The sequence below is a fragment of the Petaurus breviceps genome, unplaced genomic scaffold (genome assembly GCF_028583685.1).
Source record: "Petaurus breviceps papuanus isolate PSGF00001 unplaced genomic scaffold, PetGlider_PUasm1.0 126, whole genome shotgun sequence".
Lineage (NCBI taxonomy): Eukaryota > Metazoa > Chordata > Mammalia > Diprotodontia > Petauridae > Petaurus > Petaurus breviceps.
The window spans coordinates 15,429,258-15,436,676 of NW_027185655.1; the positions used below are offsets into that span (position 1 = coordinate 15,429,258).

The following is a 7,419-nucleotide window of genomic DNA, read 5'->3' on the forward strand; positions in this document are numbered from 1 at the left end:
TTCCTTCCTTCCTTCCTTCCTTCCTTCCTTCCTTCCTTCCTTCCTTCCTTCAATTGTGGATTAAGTGACTTGCCCTGGGTCACACAGCTAATAAGTGTCTGAGGCTGGATATGAACTCATTTTCCAAAGATTTCACTTAAGCAACCCCAAAATAAAACAGTGTTAACCACACACAAGTCTTATCCCCTAACTCCCCAATCCTAATTTACAAAGTTTGTTGAGATGGGTGGCCCAGTGGTATAAATGAATTTACTTCCCACTGAGATTATAACTTTTGAAAATAAATAAATAGATAAATGAATAAACATACTTCATATGTTTTTAATAATTGTTTTTTCAAATCTTAAAAATATTCCCTTAATAAGTCACCATCTATGATCTGTCCAAACAAGGGGGAATGGCTGAATCAGCCAATAAATAATCAGTGATTTCTTAGAAAAATGTTTTTTAAATATATAAATATATTTAAACATATAAATAATAAATAAATGAATGAATGAATATGCAACATGCCTTCCTTTAAAAAGGGGGGGGCAAAAGTCTTCATTATTTTAACTTTTGTCCAGAGGAAGTATGATTTTAGTTATTGTCTTATATTTAATGTTAAATCTCTTTATTTTGATGAAAGTGTATTTTGTGTATTTGCAACATTCTAAATATCTTTTTTTTCCCCCAGACATACTTTAAATGGCACATGAATGAAAATCAAGTGAATAAAGAAGAATTCTGCTTGCAAAACACCTGACATGCTGTATCCACCATCACCTACCTCTTTTGTGGCAGAATTATACTTGCTGGCAAGATGGTGGTCATACCCTGATTATATGTTGATCTCAAGCAGCTCAAGACAGGTGCTTAGAATGAGCTAATACACAATTTCTCATTAATTGGTTTCCTGCTAGGAGTTTAGTGTCACAGAGGAAGCAGTTTGGCCACATTTTTAATTAAGAAATTTAGAATTTAGTTCCTTGTGTTTTCCCTGGTAAAATTCCTGGATAATTTCTTCCTTTAAAAGAGACATGAGGTTTAAATGAAGATTCCTTGGGAAAAAAAATAAAAATGTGTATTTATAATAATTTTTAACCCAACAAAATGCGAGTAAAAAACAAACAAACAAAAACAAACCCTGGGCTGTCTCAACTAGTGTGGTGATACCTTTAGAGTTAGAGTAAATCACTTGGGCAAAATTTTCGTGATTCAACATTCTTGAATGTAGCTTCTGGGGACCTGGCTTTGAATGCAGTTGAATGTTCTAAATGATTACAGGGATGGGGAGCCTATGGCTTCGAGGTCACATGTAGCTTTCTACGTCCTTGGATGTGGCCTTTTTCTGAGTCCAAGTTTTACAGAACCCCTTTTATTAAGGAGATTCGTTCTGTGAAATTTGGATTCTGTCAAAGGATGGCACTTGAGGACCTAGAAGGCCACATAGGACCTCAAAGTCACAGGTTCCCCACCCAAGGATTAGACCTACTTTATCCTTTCAAGAAAAGGAAATCTCCTATAGAATATGATAACGTGCCTGCAGCTCAGAGCATGGACTGTGTTTTTGAATGTTAGCCTATGGGTTTAGAGACCTACTAATTTTTACCTCTTCTCATTTCCTTCATTTTCCCATTCTTTCCCACTTTGTTCCTTGCACCAATTTATAGGAATTTGATCTTCATCTGATCTGTTCCCATGACTGATATGATTGGTGTGGTAACATGTCCATAACAGAAGTGACTCTGTGTTTGCCCACTGACTGACCCATCTATGTACTCAACATATATATAAATGTAGCTTGGTTAGCTACATTTAGGGTTAGGAATGCAAGGTTAGCGAACTATCAGGTTAACAAAATTCATCTAGTCCATGTGTGTAAAGTTGTCGAACTTGACTAATTGCAGTGCCTTGTGGTTGACAAGGGGAATCCCTGTGCAGACCAGCAGATTGACTGCTCCTAAGGTTCCCCTCCCACTCAGTCCATGTGAACTACCCAGCATCAACAGTCATATATGAGGGCAGAGACACGAGAGATCTGAACTCTGCATTCCTGAGACACCCACCGATATGCACCCATGGGACTGAAGGGTGAAGGCACCACACAAACTTAAATGCCTGTGAGTAATAAACTGCCTGGTTTTTGATCCTCTGAGTTCTTATTTTCCTTCTCACTTCCTCTCCACTCACAATCCTCTCACAATCATTAAAAATGTGAAAAAAAAAAAAAGGGTATCTAAACTAGCAACCACAGAATTTTCCGTTTTATTGTCAAGCCTTCGTTCTTTGCTATTAAGAGTTTTAATGAATAGCAAAAACAATGCTTTGTGTACTGGCCTACATTTTAGACTGCTGTGATAATGTTTTTAGTTTTTAATCACAAAGTTTACCTGATCCTTAACTCACTGAATAGTCCTGTATGACTATTTCTCTTTGAGGTCACTATCTGTGATCTGTCCAAACAAGGGGGAATGGCTGAATCAGCCAATAATTAGTGATTTCTTAGAAAAATGTGTTTTAAGCTAAAGCCTACAAATTTAATCTATATTTTGTGATATTGCTACTTCATATGCTTTTAATCGTTATTTTTTCAAATCTTAAAAATATTCCCTTAACAACTGAACTTTCATGAGAAATGTGTATAACTGGGACTTATATATTGCCCTTCTTTTTTTAAAAAATTATATTGCATAATGCCTGGCGCATAGTAGGTGTTACACACATACTTGTTGATTTGACTACACCACCATCACATATAGCATTATAAACTTTTCTGCCATACAGTACAACTTAGGCTCCCACATTTAGTATATTTGAACTAAATTCCATAAGAATAATAAGTCCTTTTTTCTTCAGTTCTAAGCCTTTCATTGTTCCTCCTGAAATTCCTGTTCATTAACAAGTCTTCTTTCATTTTAGACTTCTCTTTTCACATTCCTTTGGTCTTCTAATCCTCACAGAGATTTGACTTCCTACAGATGTCCCTGCATTCCTGGGAATCTACTTTAGCACTTCCTATCCTTTCTCTCATATCCCCTGACCTATACAGGACTTGAAGGAGGAGTGGAAATATTCCTTGTTCTCCATTGCCACCTATGGACTTTCCCTTTCCCAGAATCACTTGGTAACCTTTCCTTTGGGGATTTCTCCATTTTTTTTCATTTAATAGTATTTTATTTTTTAATTACATGTAAAGATAGTTTTCAATGTTCACTTTGATAAAATTTTGAGTTCCAATATTTTTCTCCCTCCCTCCCCAAGATGGCAAGCAATCTGATATGGGTTATACATGTACAATAATATTATACATATATCCACATTTGTCATGCTATGAAAGAAGAATCAGAACAAAACAGGAAAAATATAAGAAAGAAGAAACAAGGACAAAATAGTATGCTTCTAAATCTGCATTCAGACTCCATTGTTCTTTCTCTGGATGTGGACAGTACTTTCCATCATGAGTCTTCTGGAATTGTCCTAAATTATTGTGTTGCTGGGGAGACCTAAGTCTATCATAGTTAACAAAAAAGAATAAAGTGTCCTTTCTGAACTTTAATAACTATAAGGAATGTACAGAGAATAAGCCAAGCAGAGGATACGGGAGTTGATATTTTCGGTATTGATGGTTTCAAGAGGGAAAAAAGAGGAAGGAAAAGGAATACTCTATGGGAGGAAGGAGGAAAAGGGGGAGCTTACTATTTTTCACAATTGGGTGCACAAGAAAAGTTTATGGGTATGGAGGAAGAGACACACGCAACAGGCACTACATGAACCTCTTATTTGAACCAAGCAAAGTAGGGTTGAACAAACACACACACACACACACACACACACACACAATTATAAAAGTACATTAAATTCAACAGGAAAACTTGGAGACAAGAAGAGTAGAGAGTAGTATTTAAGAGGGAGGATAGCATCAGGGAAAGACTAGTCATAAACCAAATGAATTTCAGCTTTAGAAAGTGTATTATAATGGTGGAATTGAAAAACCAAAAAGAAGGCACATGAACTAATCACTTTAGTCTGGGAAGGGGGAAGAGAGGATGGAGAAAGGAATATAAGCAGGTCACAAAGATTATAGAGCACTAGCCGTGTGACCTTGGGAAAGTCATTTAATCCCAATTGCCCTACCTTCCCCCCTCAAAAAAAAAACCAATAAAAATGTTTAAAAAAAAAAAGATAGGGGCAGCCAGGTAGCACAGCGAGTAAGAGCACCGGGTCCAGTGTTGAGAAGAACCTGGAGATCGAATCCCAGGCTCAGACACTTAGCACCCACCCAGAAACACCTGGCCGTGTAACCTTGAGCAAGTTACTTAACCCCAATTGCTAAAAAAAAAAAAAAATCTCTCTCCAAAAGCTTAAGATTCAGGATTGCTAGGTGGCACAATGAATAGTGCACCAGCTCTGGAGTCAGGAGGACCTGGGTTCGGATCCGGCCTCAGACACTTAACACAAAAAATAGCCGTGTGACCTTGGGCAAGTCACTTAACCCCAATTGCCCTCCAAAAAGCAAAAAAAGAAAAAAGAAACATTCAGGATGTATATAGATAGGCATGTAAATGAGAATGACACTATCTTCAGGAGAAGTTTAAAGGAAAAATAATACAGCTTGGCTGTTGGGGCAGGTCTCTCGAAATTCCTATTTGGGCTTGGAAGTCACATCTTAACTGTAGTAGAAAGATTTCTGGGATACAACAATGCAGTGACATTTTTTTTATAGCCAGCCTGACTTCCTGGGGTAACTGAATCAGTCTCCAGTCAGAGTTAACACCATCCTGGAGAAACCCAATATTCCAAGATATGGAAAAGGCAAAATGAACAGAAAAGGGAAGGTAAACTGATATTTCTGAAAGTCATATTATTTTCCAGATTGTTAAGGGCTTTAAAAACAACAACAGTAATTCTCCCATTCCATCACACATCCTGATCCCTATTTTGTGAACAGGACCATTCCTAGAGGGTAGCACATGAATTCCATGAGGAATTAGAAGGGGTTTCTTATTTTGGATAATATAGTAGTGTTTATTTAATATGTAACTTCTGTATTAACTTCCTTTTCTGTCAGCTTTAGTGGGAAGTTAAAGTATATTTTTAAAATGCAAATCCACATTCTCTCATATTTTGATTTTTTAAAAATTGGAGTGGGAGTTGTTTTCCCCAAAGGACCAGCCAGCCTCCATTCGAGTCAGAAGATTCGTTAGGCCAGGGCTTTCACATCCTCACTGTCCAAGGCTTTGCCAGTTGGTGACCACACAGCCTCTTTCAGGAAAACTTCTTAGATAACAAAATGATGGTTTCCATGATTCAGGGAAAGTCTCTCTGATTTCAGGTAACTTTTAGAAGGGCAAAATTTCAGCCTAGCAGAAGAATTCCCCTTCTGGATTTCTGCCTTGTCAGCTCAATGAAACTATATACTGTGCAGGGTTACCCAAAACAGGTCATAGTGGAAAGTTCTGACAAAAGGTAATCCCCTGGAAGGAAAATAGTAAAGGACTCTAGTATCTTTGCCAGGAAAACCCCAGGGACAGTATTTAAATGATAAAAGATTTGACACTAGAAAGGGAACTGTTCAGGTCAGCAGATATCCAATACATTACTGGGGAAGAGTGGAGGATAATCACAAGTAGTGATTCTAGAAAGAAAGAATAAAGTGGCTGGACCAAAGCCAAGAGGAAGCTCAGCTGCAGATGTGTCTGGGGACAAATGGAGAACTTGCCACTATAAAAATCGGTATTGCATAAGACTCTGGAATGGGAGATCTATGAACCAAGGTCAACTAGATGTAGGCAGCTAGGAGGTACAATGGATGGAGCGGTGGACTTGGAATCAGGATGACTTATCTTCCAGAGTTCAAATCCAGTCTCACATACTTACTAACTATGTGACCCTGGGCAAGTCACTTAACCCTGTTTGCCTTAGTTTCCTCATCTCTAAAATGGTCTAGAGAAGGAAATGGCAAACTACTCCAGTATCTTTACCAAGAAAACCCCAAATGAGGTCACCAAGAGTCAGGCACTTCTGAAATGACTGGTCAACAATAGCAAAGCAGGATAAGACCAAGTAGGAGATGGAAAGGTTTTTGTTGTTGCTGTTGAGTTGTATCTGACTCTTGGTGACCCCATTTGGGGTTTTCTTGGCAAAGATACTGGAGACATTTCCCATTTCCTTCTCCAGCTCATTTTACAAATGAGGAAATGGAGGAAAACAAGGTAAGTTGACTTGCCCAAGGTCACACAGTAAGTGTCTCAAGTAAGATTTGAACTCAAGATGAGTCTTCTTAACTCCAGGCTCATTACTCTGTGCACTATGGCACCACCTAGCTGCCCTTGATGGCAAGATTAACTTCTTGGGTATTAGTGAACTTAAATGTATGGAAATAGATTAATTTAATTCAGGTGATCATTACATATACTACTGTGGACAAGACTCCTTTAGGAGAAATGGAATAGCCCCATAATCAATAAAATGGTAAGAAAAGCAGTAGTCAAAAATGACAGAATAAAACCTGTTCAAATCCATGGCAAACCATTCAACATCACAGTAATACAAGTCTATTCTCCAACCACTGATACTGAAGAGGTCAAAGTTGATCAGTACTATGAAGACCTACAACATCTTCTAGAAATAACATCAAAAAGAGATGTCATATTCATCACAGAGAATTGGAATGCTAAAGTCAGAAATCAAAAGATAATTGGAGGGGTGGCCAGGTAGCACAGTGAGTAAGAGCACCGGCTCCAGTGTTGGGGTGACCTGGAGATCGAATCCTGGGCTCAGACACTTAGCACCCACCCAGAAACACCTGACCGTGTAACCTTGAGCAAGTTACTTAACCCCAATTGCTTAGGGGAGGCCAGGTGGCTCAGCGAGTAAGAGCACCGGCTCCAGTGTCGGGATGACCTGGATCAAATCTGGGCTCAGATACTCAGCACCACACCCAGAAATAATAACTGGCCGTGTAACCTTGAGCAAGTTACTTAGCCCTGATTGCTTTAAAAAAAAAAAAGATAATTGGAATAACAAGTAAGTTTGCCCTTGGAGTAAAAAATGAAGGAGAGCAGAAACTAATAGTGTTTTGTCAAGATAACTCACTGTTCATGGATATCACCAGATGATCAATAACAAAATCAGATTGATTATATATTTTGCAGCCAAAGGTTTAGAAGCTCTATAAAATCAATTAAAATAAGACCTGGAGATGACTATGGTTCAGATCATAGCAAAATTCAAATTAGAAAGCAGGGAAACCTGTCAGACCATTTTGGTATGAACTAAATACCATCCCTTATGAATATGAAGTAGAATTGATAAATTGACTTAAGGAATTAGATCTGGTAGGTAGAGTGCCTGAAGAACTATGGAGAGAAGTTCATTACATTTTACAGGAGGGGGCAACTGTAATGTAATGCCAAAAGAAGGCAACTTCCCAGGTTC

At 38.2% G+C, this 7,419-nt stretch overlaps 1 protein-coding gene across 2 annotated transcripts in view; it reads left to right on the forward strand.

Annotated features, from left to right (window-relative positions):
- The window catches only part of CUNH4orf36 (chromosome unknown C4orf36 homolog), a 9,182-nt gene extending 7,053 nt beyond the window's left edge, over positions 1-2,129 (forward strand). Inside the window, exons 5-6 of one of the 2 annotated variants that reach the window (XM_069093488.1) lie at positions 677-851; positions 1,890-2,129. The gene's annotated coding sequence lies outside the window, so the exon portion shown is untranslated. The remainder of the gene's footprint in view (positions 1-676; positions 852-1,889) is intronic. The other variant, XM_069093496.1, reaches the window with a different exon arrangement.
- Positions 2,130-7,419: the final 5,290 nt, after the last annotated feature.